At 47.0% G+C, this 21,729-nt stretch overlaps 1 protein-coding gene across 2 annotated transcripts in view; it reads right to left on the bottom strand.

The window, feature by feature from the left end:
- The window catches only part of Arntl (aryl hydrocarbon receptor nuclear translocator like), a 105,905-nt gene that overhangs the window by 78,066 nt on the left and 6,110 nt on the right, over positions 1-21,729 (bottom strand). For both annotated transcript variants that reach the window (XM_028875866.2, XM_028875865.2), the window contains exon 2: positions 2,473-2,545. The gene's annotated coding sequence lies outside the window, so the exon portion shown is untranslated. The remainder of the gene's footprint in view (positions 1-2,472; positions 2,546-21,729) is intronic.

Here is a 21,729-nt window from a genome sequence, read left to right on the forward strand (position 1 = left end):
AATATATATCACTCTTTTTTTTTCTGTTTTTTCAAAACAGGGTTCCTCTGTGTAATAGCCCTGGCTGTCCTGGAACTCACTTTGTAGACCAGGCTAGCCTCAAACTCACCGCCTACCTCTGCCTCCCGAGTGCTGGAATCAAAGGTGTGTGCCACCACACCTGGCTCGTTTCTCACCCTTTTAACAGGCTCCTAAAAAGTAGGAATACCTACCCTATGCTCTCAATGGTTAATCCGACTCCATCTACTTCTACATAAGTGGGAGAAGAAACCCCAGACTTAGTTAAGAAAAAACAAACAGCACATGTCCAGGGTCATGCAGAAGTGGGTTCCAATCCCTTGTTACTTTGGACAGGCTATTCAGCTTCTCCGTGACTGGGTTTCCTTTTTGCTGAAACCAGAATACTGACTCTCCCATCAGAGCTCATGCAAAGCTGAAATGAAAAGACGCACTTGGAGGGCTTAGGACTGCTCTTGATACAGGTGAGGGGTCAGTCAATGGTGGCTCAATCAGTACACCCACTGCTTCTGTTGGTCTCGACCTGCCACCTTCATCCAAACCAAGTCAAAACGTGCTTACAGTTCCAACCACAGAGCATATGTCAAGATGCACAGAACATAAACTGGTCAGTGGCCTGAGGAATAACCTCAAATCCCACACACTTGTCCAGACTCCCACAGTAATTCTGTTTAATTTCGGTTACTCTATTTTCTCCTCCATTTTATGCAAATACAACCATTTCCCCCAGATCACAGCAAGAGTCCAAACCCAGGCTGGATTCCGCAGTGCAAGTTGTGGCAGAGTTAGGAATGCCACACCTCAACGCTAGCCTAAGAACACAATCAGAAGCCCAATGTACACACAAGCGCCAACACACTCAGCTCCGAGAAAGGCAAGGAGGACCGGTCACAACATGCTTGGCCTGCCTCAGAGCTATAGGATAGGCTCTCCTGGCAAACAAGTACCCTTCTGCTTGGCCTCTGGGTGCCTCTCACCTCCTTCCTTCCGCCCCAAGTGATGCATGTTTACCAAAGCTCAGCCCTCCACTTACTCAAAACTGCCGTGTGCAGCTCGAGAGATGGCTCAGCTGTTAAGGGCTAGGGCTCACACCAAAACTATGATGTCCCTTCTACATCTCCAGACATAACCGTCTCAGTCCAAGCTTCAGTTCTGGATCACCACCTGCAAACTGGACATTTCCTATGGATGAGCCAATGCCACCTTAATTCAATATTTCTGAAAACAGTGTCGGACGAGCAGATGAAGTTCAGTGGTTGAAGACTTGTCTAACTTGCATGAAGGCCTGGGTTCGGTCCTCAGCATGGCAGTCAATCCATCAATACCAACACCAACTATCTCTTCCCAGCCCCAATGCCTATATTTCTGTTGTGATACTGTTATGAAACACCGAATTTCAACTTTCAACTTTGACTCCTGTCTTTGGAGTCTCAGAGACGGAAAGTCAGATGGGCTCTTCCCTTGCAGTCTCCCATCGACTGTGGATCTGCTGCTGGCCACACGACAGCACGTGTGCTACCACTATCAGCAGGGTCACTTCTTCCCTCAATAGAACTTGAACAGATTCCTGCTGTCTTGGAAATAAGTCTAAGTGCCTTAGCTGGAACTCGGGGCTCTCGAAAAGGAGTTGACAAACAACAGACCACAGGTCAAATCCAGCCAAATTCACTAGAGCAAGCCACACCCCCTCATTTACATAGCATCCTGGCTGCTTTCAGGCCACCAGCAGAGCTGAGTAGCTCTGACAGAGGCCACGTGCACTGGTCCTTCCCTGAACAAGCGTCCCGACTTGGGCTGTCACCGTCAGCTGGCAGTAGACCCACCAAACATCTTGTCCGTGCTGCTTTGTTCCTGCTGGTCTGTGGATGGGCCCACTTGCTTCACACCCTATATCCATATTCTCCTGTACAGAAAATCCTATTTCATCCTCGGACTGTTTTCCATCCACCTTTTCTTCTTAGACAATGCCAAAGCACCACTTGTCTGTGAGGTCAGCTGCATCCATCCAAGCCTGTTGGTTCTCCTCCTCTGCCTCTGTCAACACCAACAGTTCCTAACCTTCCTAATACTGCAATCCTTTAAAATAGTTCCTCACCTTATAGTTACCCTCAACCATAAAATTATTTTCATTGATACTTCATGACTGAAATTTTGCTACTGTTATGAATTGCAATGTAAGTGTCTGATATTCAGGATATCTGATATGTAACCTCTGTGAAAGGGTCATTCAACTTCCCAGGGGGGTCTAGACCCACAGATTGAGGACCATTGGTCTATACCAAACACAAAATCCTAGAGTGAGAATTCACTATCCTTTCTGCTCATGATACAGACTTCTCTGGGGCTCAGGCTTCATAACCTCCACTGGGTACCTGCAATAATAACAAGCTTGTCCTTCATCCCAAACACAACCTCAACTTCATCATTTGGTAAAAAGGCATCAAACAAACTTACCAATGAAGGCCTAGGGTGCCACATTTGAAATCTTAAATTTGGTTCCAAAAGCGTACACTGTAGCCAACACCACCTGAAAGCAAGGAAACACAGGGTTAGCTCTAAAAGAGAATGTTCCATGTTCTCTTCCAAGGGGCACTATGCATTAAGTTTTGACTAGCCATTCTCCTAGGATGCCAGCTCTGCTTCCGTCTAGAAAATCTCAGCTTACCCTGTAAACTAGAGGCCTCCCTGACATCCTAGGCACTGCTCCCTGCCTCAGCTTCCATGAACACTGGTGACATGTCTGTGATAACACATGGCACACTGTATATGGCAGGATTTCTTATTTGGGGGCTGAAGGGTTCTGGACTACAGGTTTTTTGAGATATTTCTGGAATTCACCCTACTTCTTGAATCCGCTGTCTAGAACACCACAGGCATTTAGATGGTCCTCAATAAATGTGTAAATGGATGAGAAAACAACCCATTCAGTCCATCACCACATGCCTGGGTCCTAAACTTCTGCTAGGGCATGGTTTTCACCATAGGAATGCATGCCCCAGTCTCGTTCTTTGAATAGGCGATAGTTTTTCAGAAGGATTAATAAGATTAATCTAAAGGTACACCTTGACAATGGCACACCCCTGGGCAGAAACCTTCAGAGGCTCCCAGAATCAAAGCCAGGAGGTCAGGTCTGTACCCAACTGGCTCAGGCTCACTTGGCAGCCTGAGCTCACCCGGATTCCCCAGATGGACCCTACTGTCCAGAAAGATAAGACAGACAGTGAATCCTCAAACACAGAGACCCCCATCACCATCCCCTCTAGTTGGGTATCTTCTTCCACTGTCTGGACCACCTGCTGATACCACCCATTCCAACACTGTAGCCCATACCAGGTTCATAATTCTCCCTCAAGGGTGATTCTTTCTTAAACTGTGGTGAAATACATGTAAAAAAAAGTTCATAATCTCAACCATTTGGCAATATACAGCTTGGCAATATTCAGTATGTACATATTGTACCACACTGTCACCATCCACCTCCAGAACTCTCTTCATTGTAGAATGGAAACTATATCTAAGCCCCTGGGACCAGTAAGTCCTAGTAAAGTAGGAATGAATGAATGAATGAACGAATGAGCGAATATCCTGCTGAACAGTACCATGCTCCTACAGTCACATCTTTTTCAGATTCATTTCAATCCATCTTAAATCTCAATCTCTCTCTCTCTCTCTCTCTCTCTCTCTCTCTCTCTCTCTCTCTCTCTCTCACACACACACACACACACACACACACACACACACACACTTCCCTTTGGGTAGAAACTCAAACCCATCTGTAAGGTGGAACACATGACTGTGACCTGTCCTTCAAGCCACTAGACTCATGGTCAGGTCCTGCTCCCCCGCTGCAGCTCTCGGCCTCAGTCAACCACCACTTTAGCTCGACACGCTTTCTTGGTTTTCCACTCACTTCACTGGCTCATTCTCTTTGTTTCTTTCTCCTTAGCTTCCCAGGGTTTCTATCAGAGCCCTCGGGGCCTACTTCTCTTCTCTCTGCTGTCATCTCCTGGTGGTCTATCTGGTCTGACTCAACTATGACCTCCGCACCTGATGCTCACCCAGATTTTTCTCCCAGCCCGGACCTCTCCTTTGACCGATAGTCAATTGCTGCGGTCAAGGGCACAGGGCTCTATGTAGACCAGAGCAGGTGTCTCGGGCTCAGCACATCTAACACAAACTCCATCCTTCCCAGACTAGCTCACGGCAGTGTGAGCATCTCAGTCTAGGCAACTTTTCCAGCTGCCATTCTGAGGCCTCACCTTCCCCTCCATAGCCAGTCGTCACCCAAACGTGTTTTCACATTCCCATATATTAGCATGGCCATTTCTCCTCACCTCCTCTGCTGTCACCATCCTAGACTGTGACAACAGCTTCCTAATGGGGTCCTCACTTCTACCCTCAGGGCCATTCACACCTCTAGCCATAGCTGATTCTCATTAGAGGAAGGAGTCTGTTACTACATGAGTCATATCAGGTCACTTTGCTTGAATCCTTCAAAGTCTTCCCAGCAAGGATGCTGGAGGGACTGGCATTTCTAAACCTAAAGGCCCTGGGGCAGGTGGCCAGGCAAGCAGGATCTCCAGGTCAATGCACACTCCCCCCAACCGCTATCTATCATCCCTTTTTTGGCCTGGCAGTCCTGATGCTCTCATATTCTGACTTCTTGAAGAAAGGAAACATTTGAAGGGACTGAGAGGCTAGAAGTCAGTGTCCCCTTTCAGCTTATGGTACCAGTAAGAGGTCAAACAGTCAGTCGGAGCATGAGATACATGGGATCTCCCACTACTTAAGTTAAGGATTTTCAAAAATTGCCTTATTGATGTCCAAAAATCAGGCTCACCTTCCACAGCATGAATATTTAGCCCCCAAGGGGTGAAAACCCTTCTTAACCTTCTCTTTCTTCTTTCAGTCTCCAGCTGGTCACTAAGTCTTGTTTACCTTTCTGTCTCCACACCCTATCCTCTGTTCCACAAACTGACACCCCTGACTAGAGGTAAAATTCGAATGCAGTCACTCAGGAGCCATGGGGGGGGGGGCCTCAGCAGCCCTCTTTGGAGCCTCATAACCATCCCAGCCACCTCTATACACAGATTCCCAGTCACTATATCATACAGGATCTGGTCTGGTTCTAATAAAACCTAAACGAAGAATCCCTGCATTATTGTACCATACAGTCTTCAAAACCTATTAGAGGCCGGGCAGTGGTGGCGCACTCCTTTAATCCCAGCACTCGGGAGGCAGAGGCAGGTGGATCTCTGTGAGTTCGAGGCCAGCCTGGGCTACCAAGTGAGTTCCAGGAAAGGCGCAAAGCTACACAGAGAAACCCTGTCTCAAAAAACAAAAAAAAAAAAAAAAAAAAAAAAAAAAAAAAAAAAAAAAAAAAAAAAAAAAAAAAAACCTGTTAGAGTAAGCCACAATACGTTCACTTCATCTGCCCTGGGTGCAGATCCTAAACAGGCTGCTTGCCTGGACAAAAACAGGAACACTTCCCTCCCTGGCCCATCGGTGATTGGCCCAAAAGATAGGCACACCCTCCAAAACAAACCAATCAGAGCCTTCTTTTGGAACTGATTGCCAGAGGCAGAGAAAGGTCACCCCCCACACACAAGTGGTAAACTGAGGCTGCCAGCAGTTGTACCCTCAGCTTCTCCAGAGGTAGCAAGACTGGTGGCCACACAACAGGGGACAGGAACCAGAGGGGTCACTGGCAACATCAGCCCCTACCCCAGAGTTGAGCTTCCCAGGTGACCTCCTACACCCTTTGCCCAATACGGACCCAGTAAATTCCTCTTACACCTGTGCTGGAAGTGGAGTTTGGGGGCCCCTCTTCTTTTCTTCCTTTGCTTATTCGTTAGGTCAAGAACAGTTCCCAGCATGTGGTACTCAATCATTTATTAAGTGAACGAAGCAAGCACATTGGCTCCAGGGTAGAAAGACTGGTGAAGCCCGGCTCTGTCATTCCCTAGCTGTGTGACCTGAGGCAAGGTTATCTAGCCATGTGTGTGTGTGTGTGTGTGTGTGTGTGTGTGTGTGTGTGTGTGTGTGCGCGCGCGCAAGAACCCAAATGTTTGCAAGTACATGTGTCAACACGTGTTTATGGAAGCCAGAGAACCATCTTTGATGTTCTTTTGGAGACAGGGTCAACCTACCAAGCGCGCTAAGGTGGCCAGCCCACCCCAAGAAGCTGCCCATCTCCAACTCTGCAGCACTCAGATTAGCAATGTAAACCACCAGGACCTACTTTTCCACATGGGATCTGGGAATCTAAATGGGTTCTCAAGCACTCTACCTCCTGAGCCATCTCCCTCGTCCTCCCTATCCTTTCATGACTCAGTTTCTCTGTAAAAAGCAGGAAAGCCCAGTACCTCCTCAGAGGGGTTGGGAATAATTAAGATCACGAACAGAAAATCCCTTCCTTGGCAACAGTTCAGGCTCCCCAAAAGCTAACTGCTCTTGTCATCAATTCCAGGCCAGAGGCCCAGTCTTGGCTTCAGAGCCTCCCTCACAGGTCATTAGGACTGTGACATAAGGAAGAAAGGAACAGTAGGAATAGATGGAGTCAGATTAGCAATTGAGAGCATAGGGTCGGTGTCCCCACTTCTCAGGAGTCTGTTAAAAGGGTGAGAAACAAGCCAGGTATGGTGGTGCACGCCTTTAATCCCAGCATTCCAGAGGCAGAAGCAAGCAGATCTCTGTGAGTTTGAGGCCAGCCTGGTCTACAGAGCGAGTTCGAGAACAGTCAGGGCTACACAGAGAAACCCTGTCTTGAAAAAAAAAAAAGAAAAGAAAAGAAAGGAGAGAGGGAAGGAAGAATTGTTTGGGTATTTACAAGCACAAACTCTCCCGGGAACAATCAGCCAACATTTAGTGAGATTCAAGAGTTACCCAGAGTTCTCAGTAAAGTGCCAACGATCAGGGACCCAAGACAAGTGGTGGCAGAGAAGCATGTGGCGCGTGCAGGAAAGTACTGCCACAGACAGCACCACCCAGGTGATGAGAAACACTCTGCGCCTTTTAAGAACCAATTTTCACAGCAAAGCTTAAAGAGGGAGAGAAGCTTCTTACATCATGGGGACAAGGTAATAAGGCTATAAAAAGGGAACCACACAGAACCCACATGGGCCCAATTTTCGAGGAAAAACAGCGATTGCCACAGCACTTAGGGTGGGGGAGGAGTCACACTCAGGTCTCAGCATGAAAACAGCTTTCCCGAGTAATCAGGCTGCAGAAAAGCCCCCGGGTCTGCCAAATGAGCAGGGCTGGCTCTCATCTGTCCCCCTTGTCCTACTCCCTGCTTTCTACAGATAACACGATGGGACAGTGCAGTCCCGTGGCTGTGCTCCAACAGTGCCCAGCACCGTCAGAAGAGGCCCTGCTGCCCTCCCTAGATGCCTTCTTCTCACTTCTGTCTGAGCCTCACGGGCAACTCCGCATCATCACCATCTCCGACCCTCCTCTTGCATCCCTGAACCCCTAAGCATATAGCATCTGCTTCTTTTCAGCTCTCATGCCCACTGTTCCCCAATGAGGGCATCTGAGAAGGACGCTTTCGTGGTTAGCAACACAGAGCCTCGAGGTGTATGGGCGTGGCCACTAGCTGTGTGATCCTGGGTAGTTATTAACTCATTGCTACAAGTCTTAGCTTACTCGTCTGTAAAATGGAGAGCAGACATTCGAGACCCTGTGTGGATTATATGAGCCAGTTCATACAGGCTTTAGAATCACACCTAGAAACAGCTGCACCCAAAAAAGAGTTAGCCTAAAGTGCAAGCTGTGAACACTGGGGCACACGCCCAATATTTCGATGGAACCGCAACACAGCTCATATCCTTACAGCTTGTTCTCTCCCTGAGCTTTTAGATCTGCTGGAAACGATTACCCTGCACTTCAGCCTGCCCTTTCAAGGTGTTGACAAAAGTCAGCCACCTCCACAAACCTTCCTTGACTCCCTTTCTTAAGAGGTGGGTGGGCCAACCTTTTAATCTCTTGAATAAGCATCCTTTAGCCTGTTGTGTGGGTCCATTCCCAGGTCACAAGCTTCTCAGGAACAAGGGGTTCTGGGATCTTTCTCCCCAGTGTTTACTCCTTGCAACCTTACATAGTATGTAGACTCGGTAAACATTTGCTGGATTAAGATGAATCATAAAGCCTAGAGCCAGGGTCCACAGAAACAGAAATAGCAGAAACGGGAGCAAGGCACTGTGGATGCAGCCTATTTGAGACCCTGGGTTCCAAGCCCAGTACTGAAAAAAAATTAACAAAACCAACACCCCAAATCCAGTGTTGACCTAAGGCTCAACCCAGTACCAGGGACCAAGTTGTGGTGTCTGTTGCTTTCACCCTAGTCACTTCCTGATGGCCAACAAAAAGCCAAGATCAAAGCCTTTCCGCGCATGTGCAGTGCCCTCCACCACCTGTTCACTCGGGTGATCTTTCTTCCCTCTGAAATGCTGTTTGCAGCTGGGCATGGTGGTACACACTTGCAATCCCAGCACTAGGAATGCTGATGCAGGAAGATCACAGGCCAACAAGAAAAAAAAATTATTTACTTCCTTGTCTTGGGGCATTTCTTAAAGCACCCTTAAGGGAATCCATGCTTTACTTCATGATTATTTTAATCAAAGCATCAGGTGTAGGGAGACAAAGCGTCCTTGGTTTTCACAGGCTGATTGCTCCTTAAGAGGATTTATTGATTCAACCTCCCTACACAGACAAATAAATTATGGCCACTTTTTGCTTATACCTCCTTTCACATTAGTTACCCGGCTTCTTCACTCATGAAAAATACAACAAAGACTGGCTCCGGCATAAAGTACATTTTTAAAATACATTTTTTTCACAGCATTCTATTTGAAAAAAGAAAATCCGATTCTGTCAAATCTTGGGCCATTGCCATTAGCTAGATAAACGCCAACTTAATGAAATGATTCTGTAATACACAAAGATGCTTAATGCAGCATTAGCTGAAAGAATAAAAATTAGAAGCAATCAAAAACCTGCTCCATTACAAGCTCCCAGCTCACGGAAAATATTCTCTGGATAGATAGAATAGTATGCAGCCATCTTTAACAAGCACGGGGGAAAGATTAAAGGAAGATACAATGTTGAGGGGACAGAGGACAGGGTGGTTCCGGCACCTAGGCTGTCCCAGCTGGGACAGGACAGGTCCATCCTTGAAGTCAAAATCAAGGGAAATGAGAGGAAAGTTGTGGGAGGAAATCTCAGCACACAGGGCTGGAAAGGCAAAGTCAGTCTGGTGGGTGCTGGTGTGCAGGGGGAAAGACACAGACCACCCTTCACTGGCTGCTCTGGCTATTTGTCCCCAGGTCCTATATGCCCCTAAACATGAGCCTGTCCTTCCCCAAGGGCACCAGGCCCTGCCGAGCTCCTGTTCCATGGAAAGTGTTCCTCATCCCCCTAGAACGCTCTTCTATGTGCTTTCCAATTTTGCCAGCTCTACCCCGCCTTGCCCGGTGGATTTGGACAAGTGGGCTAGACTGTTGCAGAGGTTCATTCTCTTGTCTGGGAACAGTGGCCTTGCTTCCTAGGCCACAGTGCCAGCCCTGAGCCCATCCCCCTGCTCCACTCTGGTCTAAGGGCTCAACATGTAAGAGTGGTTACTGCTCTTCCAGAGGACCCAAGTTCAGCTCCCAGTATCCATGAAGGGCAGCTCGCACAACTCCCTCTAACTTCAGGTTCAGGGGTCTGACCTCCACTTCTAGCCTCTACAGGGACCTACATGCACACATGCGCACACCACATACTGACCCCATAAACGGAGGTCTGAAAGTATGCTTGGGCTGTAAAGAATGTGAATGGCACATTCCAAATAGGAGCAATGATACCCAGAAGCTAAGCAACACCTGGGTCCCCAAAACTCTTGGCCACATTCTCACAGTGACTAAGATGGGCCCCAGGACTCCAGGGCCCCAGGTAGGAGACAGGAAGCAAATGGCTTCCTTGCCAAGCCTGCAGATTGAAGACGCAGACCCAACTCCCCCATCCTGCTGAATACAGCTGAACCCCAGAGTCATCCTGAGAACTAGAAGGAACTAAGGAGCTACAACAAACCCCAACACATCTGGGCTAGTAAAGTTTTGAGGAGAAAAAGCCCATTTTTCAATGGATTGTTCTTCCCCTAGATCTTCTGTGGGCCTCTTTTCTACATACACAGTGATTATAGATGCACTTTTACTGGAAGATAAGGATAACAAACACGAATGGTAACAAGCTCCCTCACCACCAAGAAAATCAACTGTGTTCGGCAGCAGAGACTTCCAGCCCAGCAGGGGATCAAAACATCCCCGCATGAATGGCTTAGTTAGAAGTTACAGTAGGTGGGAAGGAGGGGGTGAGAAAGCTTAGAGTCAACTGATTCCTCCAACCTCTCGAAGAGATTTCCAACAGAGCTGGAAAGATGGCTCAGCAGTTAAGAGCACTGGCTGCTATTCTAGAGGATCAGGGTTCAATTCCCACCAAGCACATGGCAGCTCACAACTGTCTTTAACTCCAGATATGGGGTTTCTGGCACCCTCACACAGACAAACATGCAGGCAAAAACACCAATACACATGAAATAAAAATAAATCTGAGAGAGAGAGAGAGAGAGAGAGAGAGAGAGAGAGAGAGAGAGAGAGAGAAATAGCTTAAGGTTTTCCTCACCGCATCAAACAGGGATGAGACAAGTTTCCAAGGTATTTACTCTTTGGCTATTAAAGAAGCATCACTAAGTTTATGGAAAAAAGACTTGTCTCTCCATAAAGCTAAGGGTCCATTGGCTTTCTAAGAAAAGCAAATCCAAAGAGTGGGACCAGGGACCATGCCTCAAGATTTGACAGGAAGGTCTAGAAGACTTCATGAGGATGCTCTGGGCAATCACAGACCTTGGCCTGCCATCAAGCTCTTTTGGGTCACCTGAAGCTCTGTACACAGTGATGCCCAAAAGATCTCTGAGCACTAGTGGCCAGAATTTCAGAAAGGACAATAAAGGTAGTAATTTTTCAGTATGTTTGAAGGCTAAATCTGAGCTATCAGGAAAGGGATTGGGGATAATGAGGACGTACAGAGGAGGAGTTCATTAAAAAACAGTCCCCTGAAGGCACCAGCCAATATCCTAGCTGAGCCTCCTTAGATACTGAAAATAACCGGAGAGGAAACACAAGGCTGCCTCACACAAAGCTGCTACATGCACTAATCTGGACTCTTAGATCAAGACTGGGGCTTACCGGTCTTCAGAAAAGCTAGCTACTTACCAGGGGCAGCTCAGAGATAGATAGTCACCTGGAATGGCTAAGCTAGCTTATGCCTTCAACTTGTGATTCTCTACCTGCAGGCATGGCCTGGCTCAGGCTGTCAAGCACTCAGTCCTCCTGAGAGGTATCTTGATCTCATTCCTCTATACCAGTGATTCTCAGCCTGTGGGTCGCAACCACGCCAGTGGTCATATGACCCTTTCACAGGGATTGTATATCAGATATTCTGCAAATCAGATATTTACATTACAATTTATAACAGTAACAAAGCTATTGTTATGAAGTAACAACAAAAAATAATTTTATGGTTTGGGGTCACCACAACATGAGGAACTATATTAAAGGGCTGTGGCATTAGGAAGGTTGAGAACCACAGTTCTACACCAACAAGGAGAGCTGGGAGCAGCCAGACCTTGGAATTAAGAGTCCTGCATTCCCATCCAAACTCTGGTCCTCCAGTGCCACTATTAACAGACACTTTGTACCTCCTCTAGGGCCGGTCTCATAGCCTGTAATCATCTTCTTCATGGAGCTACTGGTTAGCTTCCTCTCTCTCCCAAAAGCTCCTCTCAGCTGAGACTAGGTCCGTGGCTCATCCCTGTACCCCGGCCACTACTTGGAACAGAGACTGCCATACTACAGGATCTCAACAGGTGAATGAGAGCTTGGAAACTGGCTTCAAACACCAGTCAGACACCTTCAGGAGCCACATCTAAGCCTGCCGTGCCACGTACAGGCCAAGCCCCAGAGAGATGGGGAGCCCAATGGCCTTTCCAGTCAGTGCCTACAAGTGTCCCCTATCCCAGGACTGCTCAGACCACTCATCTGAGCAACAACAAAGTGGGAAGGGAAACTGTGGGGAGGGAGGACCACAATGAGTTCTCTTCAGAAGCCACCATTAGAAAATCAAAGCTGAGCATGGATAGAGAGAGCAGGTAGAGAAGGAGGGACCTGGAAGAGCCAGGGGCACCTGGGACCAGTGCAGGAGTCAGGGTGCTGTGGTACAGAAGAAAGAGTTACACAACATAGAGAGACCCTGCCTCAAATAAATAAATAAATAAATAAATAAATAAATAAATAAATAAATAAATGAGGGAGGGAGGGAGGGAGGGAGGGAGAAAGGGAGGAAGGGAGGAAGGAAGGAAAGAAGGAAGGAAGGAAGGAAGGAAGGAAGGAAGGAAGGAAGGAAGGAAGGAAGGAAGGAAGGAAGGAAGGAAGGAAGGCTAACCCAAGGAACAGGGACTGTGCAGAACTCATTTAAGTCAACTGCAATAAAGCCTGGCCAAATCCCAGGAGTGTGGCTGGACATCCTTCCTAATGCATTAGAAGCCCTAATTCTCAGCTATCATGCGGGAGAGACGTCTGTCACCACACACATTCCCATTGCCTCAGTCAGGAAGGAGTCTGGATCAGGCTGGGCACACTTGAGAGTTCATAAGCCAGTACAGGTGTCAAAACCAAAAAATCTTAGGCTTGCAAGTATGAACCTACTTATTTATAGGGCTAATTTCCCCTGCCCATTTATGATGATGAAAGCAATACATGCAGAGTTGAACCAAGAAAACCACACAGAAAAAAATGGGAATAAAAACCATCTCTGATCTCACAAGGTGAGCAGCACTGTTAATATTCTGGTGCCTTTTCCTCCTTTTATTAATGAAAATTTGAAAGAGATGGAAGCATACTGTGATGAAATTTCAATAACATATTTTCTTGCAGTAAAACTCATCTATGATCACTCCACACTCTTCCCAGCAAGATGCTCATCTTTGGTGAACAAATAAATAATAAAATGAATAATAAAGTTAGAAAAAGGCAACAAAATGAATTAATCTGATAAACTTCAATTTATTTACCAACAGAAAATAAAAACTAATCACCACTACTTCTGGGGTGGGAGTTCTCATCACGTAAAAACACAGGGCTCGCTTTTTATATTTTCTTGTCTAGATCTTCTCTTCAAAGCAAAAGTTTTGAATAAGCCACATTTTTCAAATCAAAGGAATTTTATAACTGCATCTGATTATTCTGAAGCAGGAAGTCAAGTCTGAGTGGACTTAGGAAGGCCAGCAGCTTGGCCAAGTCATTTTAAAGGCTGGTTCGCCTTTGTGGACTCTGTCTTCAGTTATGTTGTATCCTGTGGGACAGGCAGAGGTGTCTGGCGCCACCCACTCGAGAGCGGCTCTAATGTCTGCTCTGGTACTGGCTACTGAGTTTTATACATGAGCTCGAGTGCTTGACCAGCAAAGAGTCTCCGAATCCTTCTTTGAGAGAAGACTGCAGGATGGAGAGCTCCTTTGCACAGGCCCTTTTCACCTCTTGTAATACCCATGCTCCATTCCGCCATGGGCCCGTGCCAGGCACCGGGTGGAGTACTGGGATACGGTCGTGAACAGACAGATGCTCCATCCGTTCTATGGGAGCTGCAGGTGCTGAGTGGTTCCCGTCCGTTAGCCTTATACTACTCCATCACAGTTACTCCTCCTTTATAGATGATAAAACATTTACTGAGATGTTCTACTCAGGTCGCAGGTGAAAGGCCTGTCTCAAACACAGATCTCTGACTCCTCAGCAAGGGATCTTTCTACCACGTTCATCTCATTGGTGAACTTACTTCCCCTCGATGATAACTTAAGTCCTTTTGGATTAGTAAGAGCCCTTTCTGATGCCTGGGTACAAACTGGCTGCTGAGTTTGTGAGCAGTGAACTACCCTGACCTCTAGATGGCTGTACTTGCCCTGGTTTAAGTGGCTGCCTAGCTTCTGGTCCCTGATCCTGGCACCATCCCTGCTCTCTTCCACTCCAGACTCTATCAACCACCCGCCATTGCAACCACCATGGCTGGCTACCATCTTCCCCAATGTTCCAGCTCCTCTCCATTGACTTTGCTGGGCACAAAGCCTCCTAACTAAACATATTTCCCAATTGAAGATATTCCCCAGCCTTACATGTGTCCAAAGAACTAAGATCTAACCACTGGGATAAAGAATTACTGACTTAAGGTCTTCCCCATAGAATGACAGGACCCCTCCCACCCTGGTTCTTTCCACAGGAGAAGGGAAAATGAGGGTTGTACCTTCAGCCATCAAGTGGAACCCACCTATGATGACACCAGGCCTAGACACTCTTCACTCTGAACTGGCATATAAGAAGTCGCCCTCCACCTAGGCTCAGCTATTGTGAGAGTATAGAGTTTGTGGGTCTCCTTAACAGAGGAACCAGCCCAAGTGGCTTGAATGACACCAGTTCTACACGTCCCCAGTAAAGTCCCTTAATGTCCATTAAACACTTCAAAGGGGTGTCCAAACCCAGGTATGAAAATGTTCTTTCTGTGTTATCTCATGGAAAACTTTTGAATAAAGCACATTACCAGGACCTCAAAGGTGAGTTCTGCTCCGATCAGAGGAAAACCAAGAGAACCCAAAAAAAGAAATCAGCTTTTCCATTTCCAGCAAAGGCACTGCAAGCTGAACCGAGGGCCAAGGCTAACGTCTCCATGGAAACTTATCACAGAAGCTTGTATTCCTGACCAAGAACTCAATGGTCAACTTCTTCTAAAAATGATATAAACATCATGTTTTGTCATCTATAAAAGCCTTGGGAATTTTTTTTTTTAAGATAGGAGGGCTTCTGGCCCAGGAATCTACTGCAAAGGACATATGCATACTATCTATCTTTTCAGGGAGGTAACATATCGGCTGAATCCAAGACAAGAAGCATTCATGTGATCTTTTATTTACTGATTTAATAACAGTATAGCACACAGCACATCAAGTTAATCATGCCCGCAGGTCCTGCAGGCTTCTAAATACAGTCTACAGACCACTTAAGGGGAAGGGGAAACCTGGGTAAGCCTGGGTAGAATGGAAGCTAAAGTCAGAAATGCAGCTTGGAAGCCTGGGTCTGCCACTGCCCAGCTGTGGGGCCCTGGACAGTGACTCACACTCTCCAGAATAATCCCTCAGTCTACACATGCAGACTCTAACACCTGTCTCCCTCCCGGGTCATCACAGAGATCAAACGAGCCATGGCCTATAAAAACTGTTCAGCAAATCGGGTGGGAATGTTAGATGCCATTGTTGGAAAAGGGGTTTTGGTTTTGTTTGTTTGTTTGTTTTTTGTTTTGTTTTGTTTGGTTTTTTTTTTTTTTTTTTTTTTTTTTTTTGGTTTTTGGTGTTTGGTTTTTTGAGACAGGGTTTCTCTGTGTAGCTTTGTGCCTTTCCTGGAACTTGCTTTGTAGACCAGGCTGGCCTCGAACCCACAGAGATCCGCCTGCCTCTGCCTCCGAAGTGCTGGGATTAAAGGCGTGCATCACCACCGCCCGGCCTGGAAAAGGCTTTTAAGAGAAGATGACCACCACCCCAAAACCCTAGCAGACTAGACACTGCCCGGCCACTCTGAGAGACCTAGAGAAATCTCTTGTCCAGTTGCTGCTTGTGGACTAGCTGGCAGAGCTGGCAAGAGGCAGTCCCTCTGTGTTCCTCACTGGCATCCATTTGCTCACCAGCCACCAAGCAGCCGCCAGGACATCAGTCATGGGCTGTGAAGAAAAGAGAGCTGCAGTGAGCTGGGACCACTGCATGGTGATACATCTAGCAAGCAAAAAAAAGGGGGGGGGTTCCTGGGCCCCACTGTGCTACGAGAAGCCCCCAGACTGAGACAGGAAGCATTCTGCAGTTCAAGAAATAAAAAAGATTGCAGCTGTTAAAAAAAAAAAAAAAAATGCAGGCTCTGGAGTGAGCCTGGGGCTTAAATCCCAGTTTTCCCATTCAGCACACATCATCTGAGGCACCCCTGAGTGTCAGACTCCCTAACAAGAGAGTGAGACCTGTGCCCACTCCATAGGACTGTCATAAAGAGTAAGGTGTAGACTAGTCAGCACTTAGCACGATGCTTAGCATACGTCAACAGCCAAGGGTTAGGCACCACTATTAATACCTACAGATACATATATTATGCTGAGGGAGTCAAGCGCTGGCAGATCGCCAAGAAAGGTTCTGCTGCGCCGTGGCAGCTACAGGCTTTGCAACTGGATATTACCTGGACAGTGTGCTGGCTCATTTATTAATCGCAGGCTAATGGAGGTTCTTCTGGATCTCTGCCTAATGCCTGAGGACAGGCAAACCATCCAAGAATGCCTGGCTGGCCAGTTGTTTTTCTGGTTTGGAGCTGCCCATCATTATGCTGAGAGACATTCCCAGAGAAGACATTCGAGTGACTATCTGTATCTAACTTTTCCACCCAGGTCTGGTGTGGGTATTTGGCTCTCCATCTCTGGGTACAAAATGAGTAACTATCTTTAAAGCGTGGCCCCAGGACTGGAGATGTAGGTCGGCTGGCAGAATGCTTGCTCAGCATGCACAAAATCCTTGGTTCAACCCCCAGCACTGCACAAACTGGGTGGTGGCACATGCCTGCAATCTCAGCTTTCAGGAGCTGGAATCAGGAGGATCAGGAGTTCAAGGTCATCCTCAGCTACACAGAAAATTGGAAGCCATCCTGGGCACACGAGACCCTGTCTCAAAACAAAAAAACAAAACAACAACAAAAATGTTTCTAGCCAACAAAGTAATAGGAGTCAGCACCCAAGTAGTGGACAGCGCCCCATCCTCCTGCCAGCCCTGGAGGTAGCCCGCTTTGCTGTAACACCTGTAAAGGCCAGCACGATCTCACTGGCTATAGCTTCAAAGCCTGCATTCTTCCATTATCTTTCTCCAGCATCAGACCCACCCACGCTGCGAAGGGTTGGATAAGAATTATTTTATCAGCTCAACAGACAAGCAGGCTCAGTCTGAGACATCCGTGATCTGCTTAAGGGATGGTGGTTAAGCAGTGGAAGCAGCCTAGAATGCAGGTTAGTCCATCCCTGCTCCAGTGCTCCCTACAGACAAAACGTATTTGTCTTTGAACGTTTGTCTTCCAACATGATGCTTTGCCTCTGAAGAACTCAGGACTGAGGAATCTGGTCACAGTACAGTGCAGAGTCACACACTTAAAAGGCACTTACACTGGCAGATGTTGGCATGCTCCAGAACTCTAAAGATGAACTGACAACGCAACTGTCAATTAACTTGGACTTCTGGCTTCGTGTCCCTCTCCATCTGGCCCTCTGCTGCATTTAGTCCTCTCTGCTCCTTCGAACTGCAACATTCACCCAGGGCTCGTGTGTGAGCAGCTAAGGAATATTATCATTGTCATAACAAATAATTTCAGGGGCTTCCCACTGCCTGCCGGTCTCTACTACTTTGATAGGTGTCTCTTTACTTTTCCTGCTGCTGTGATTAAAGAACAAACAAACAAACAAAAAACTCACAAGGGACCGGTGAGAAGGGTCCATGGGAAAAAGCACTTGCTATCCCATGACAAAAACCTGATAACCCGAATTCAACCCTGGGACCCATCTGAAGTTGGAAGTAGGGAGACCTGACTCCACCAAGTTGTCCTCCTCTATGTGCACACCGTGGCCTGTGCACCCAAACACATACACAATAATGATAATCATGGTGCTGCTGCTGCTGCTGACTTTTTAAAAATATTCCAACAAAAGCAATTTAAAGGAGAACAGGGTTATTTTGGCTTGTCATTTCAGTGCGGTCCATCATGAAATGGTTCTGAGAGGCAGTTGGTTACACAGCATCTACATTCAGGAGCAGAGAGATGAATACTTACACTCAGCTCCCTTTCTCCTTCTCATTCAGTCTGGAATTCCAGCCCACAGAATGGGACCACACTTTGTGAGTGGGCCTTCCTTCCTCAACTAACCTCATCAACAAAAACCCTCATAGGCATAACCAGAGGCTAACCTAATCTAGATAACGCCTCAAAAGCTGCCTGTCTCCTAGGAGAGCCTAGAGCCCCCAACTCCCATGTTGACAATCAATAGCAACGATCACATTGATGTTCTAGTTTCATTCTGGTGCTGTAGTAAAGCCCTCCAGCCAAAAGCCATTTGGGAATTTCATCTTACACTTCCAAGACATTATCTGTCATTAAAAAGGCAGAGCAGGAATTCAGGGCAGAAGCCTACAGGCAGAAACCATGGAGGAATGTGCTTGCTGTATCACTCTTCAGCTTTCTTACACCTAAGGATGGTGCCCCAAGATCAGTCATCAGTTCAGACAATCCCTCACAGACACAGCCATACCTCTATGATCTAGGCAATCCATCAGCAGCGATTCTCCTTTCAAATGACTCTAGGCTGTACGAGTTGATGGTTGGGTCTAAAGAGTCACTACTAAACCTTGACTGGTCACTGACTTCCTTATTTCCCTGTCACTCAGTGAGTTAAACACAGACAGGCCTGTCATAATCTTCCAACGATCGTTTGCCACTTCAGAACCTTCCAGTCTAGGCTAGCCCATCTCTGACTGCGCTCTCATCATTTCCACCTTTGAATTAGCTGTATTCGTGTCCCCTCGGAAGGACAACCGCCCCCCATCTGTGTGCTAGCATCTGAACCACGTCCTCACACGTGCTCATCCTCCACTTTAAAAATGAGCCATCTCCCCAGCTCATGGGATGCTCTTTAAGGAAATCCAACGGCAGGCTCCACGGTCACAAAAGACGAATCAGCTTTGCCCCTGGGTCTAGCCTGATGCATGGCATATAGCCCTTCAGACGTCTGTGGACTAAATAATGAATGTGTTGTTACGCCTGAATAAATGTGAATCAAGTGTCCTTTCAGTTGATGAGGCTCAGCCACTGCTCAGCTATGCTCTGGAGCCAAGGAAAGACAAGATAAAGATGAATGGCAGCTGAACAGTTAACTCCTTTGTCAGTAAAAGGCACTGATCTCCAAGCCAACATGGAGAATACAAAAAACACAAATGTCCAGAGGAAATGGCTACCTGGACTTTAAAGTACATATAAGAGCAAGCCCAAGCATATGTCCTTGCATATGCAAGGCAGGAACATCCGGGGTTTTCACAAAGCTCAACTCACCTGTTGATTAAATAAATAGGTATTTATTGGGCAATTGATCTGTACAGACACCAACTCAGTGGCTGGTCCTGGGACATGGCGGGGAACAAACAGGTGACATTCTTGCTCACATTCCGGCACCCAAGGAAGAAGATGAGGTTCCATGCAACCCCAGCTCCAGCGTGAAGTTCCCAGCACAGTGTCTCCATGTACAAACTCCTTCTGTGCCTTCAAGTGAGGGGGTGAAAATGAACATACTGCTCATAACTGACCAGACCCAGGCAGCGCTAAAAGTGCCCTGTCACCCCAGTGCAGCAACCCTTCCCTCCAGAATGCACCGAGGACAGACAGTAGTACAGCATGCTCATCTCAGTCATTTTGTCAACACTGCCAGCTGAGCTCAGCCGTGAACGTCACTTAAATATCAAATGACCCAAGATGCCAAAAACAGGACTCAGAGGTGGGAAGGGAGGGGTAGCGCTTGGTGAAAGGGTGGCTTTTTTTTCCCCACTATGGTAAAACCCCTTCCCTTTGAAGCAGAAGTCAATTCTATCATCTCCAGCCTTGGGCTCCTTTCCCCTCCAGCAGGATACTGAAAATAGATTTGCATTTAACATTTAAAACTGTTTTGGATCCCACACTCTTTTAGCTCTGTTCTCGGCTGCAAACTCATCCCAGTCCCTGAGGGTTCTCACAAGTGTATTTCACAAGCAAACAAACCAGTCACCATGTTTATCCCTAAGAGTCCAAAGAAAAGGTGATTTACATAATGATTTGGGAGATTAGATGACCAAGAACACGTAATTCCTATCTGGACCACAAATTCTAGGAAAAAATTCCTTTCAACTCATTTAGAAAGGCAGATAAGGGTAGGTAGGGGGCTGTGGAAGAAAACCCACGAGCACTAGCCAAGGGAGCTAAGTTCCCCTCGTCACCCTGCCGTGTACTTCTAGAAGAATCTGGAGGGGGCCATTTCCAAGCAGGTATGCATGATGAAGGTCATGTTTCATTTTCCTGTTACTTTTCAAAACACAGAATTTTCTGAGAAGACCCTGAGAAATCAAAGTTCCAAAAGGAATACTCCTTCTGAAGAGCCTCAGCACATCACCACACTGGATCACAATGCCCTCCGCTCTGAGTTCTACTGTCCCATTTATAAAACAACAGAACAACTCTTAAGGGCAGAAAGGTTAGGAAAAAAATTCCCTTCATAAAGCTTTCTGTCAGGCTGGGAAATAGTAGAAGTGACTAAGACAAACAGCCAAAGCTAGCAGTAAATAACTGTAATGCACCACAGACGAGGGCCGTGCAAGCTGCAGCTTAATTAACGCTAACGCTGCTTTAGAACGAAGCCATACGGTTTTGGCTACAGCTGTCCCTAAATGGCTTTTCTGAGCTTGATGGGGAACTAAACCATTATTTAGTTTGGTTGCTTTTTTTTTTTTTAATATAGACCAACTTATACCAAGCTTCCATCAAATGCATTACAAATAAACTTTTAAAACATTTAACATACACACACACACACACACACACACACACACACACACACACACGTCAAACAATATACAGAAGTCTGCACTAAATATAATTAAAATGGTAACGGGCAGTGACACCTGTCAGCAGCACATTTATAAGGAAATCCTCCAAACCCTTAATTTGTTTGCATGTGACACAGCATATAAACAATGCCTTGCATTTCACGAAAGGCCTTCCAAGCAGGGAACAGTGAACCACTAGTTAGATGATTTGAGCAAATACTCTAACTCATATTTGCAGGCCTTTGACTCTGGGCTCAAGGCTCCTGAGAGGAGAAAGGAGAGAGAAAGCATCTGGTCACAGAAACTCAGACCCTTACCCACCAGCTCTTACTTCCCTTGGCAATCAAGCTCCTCCAACATCAGGACCTTGGTGCCAGCCAGACTCTCTTCCATGGAAACTGTTCCTGGATCTTTCAGAAGCTGAGCTCAAGTCACCTTCTCAGTGAGGTCTTCCCTGAAGACCCTGCTAAAGCCTCTTCCCGGACAGGAGGTGTGCTCAGCACTGTGTTACTGTGTCACTGTGTCACTCCCTGTGGCTCCTGGGCATGTCTCACCGCCCTCCCTGCAGAAGCAGAAGCCCCTTTCTGGTCACTTCTGTGCTCAAAACAACTATTCACCTGGGAGCCTCCAGGAAATCCCACTGGAAGAATGGATGAGTGCAGACAGAGAACAGGAAGTGGGGGGAAGACAGGTCATCATCTATTAAAAAGTGAAAGAACTGACCGTCCTGATTAGGCGGGAGACGGCAATCTGCCAATGGTGAAATAGCATCGCTTTGGAATAAATGACTGAGAAGCAAAAGGCAGGGAGTGGGGCGAGAGATTCAAGGTAGGCAGAGGAAGGGAGGGAGAGGGGAGGGCCGCTCTGGTCAAGGGATCGTGAGCCAGGACATTCAACAGGAGAGACTATGACACAGTCAGACAGTCGCATGGAAGCTCAGGCACAGGGTCTCGTAGTGGAGGTGGGAGATGGGCAGGAGTGTCCTAGAGGGGCAGAGG

This window comes from Peromyscus leucopus, chromosome 1 (assembly GCF_004664715.2).
Source record: "Peromyscus leucopus breed LL Stock chromosome 1, UCI_PerLeu_2.1, whole genome shotgun sequence".
In the NCBI taxonomy this organism is placed as follows: domain Eukaryota; kingdom Metazoa; phylum Chordata; class Mammalia; order Rodentia; family Cricetidae; genus Peromyscus; species Peromyscus leucopus.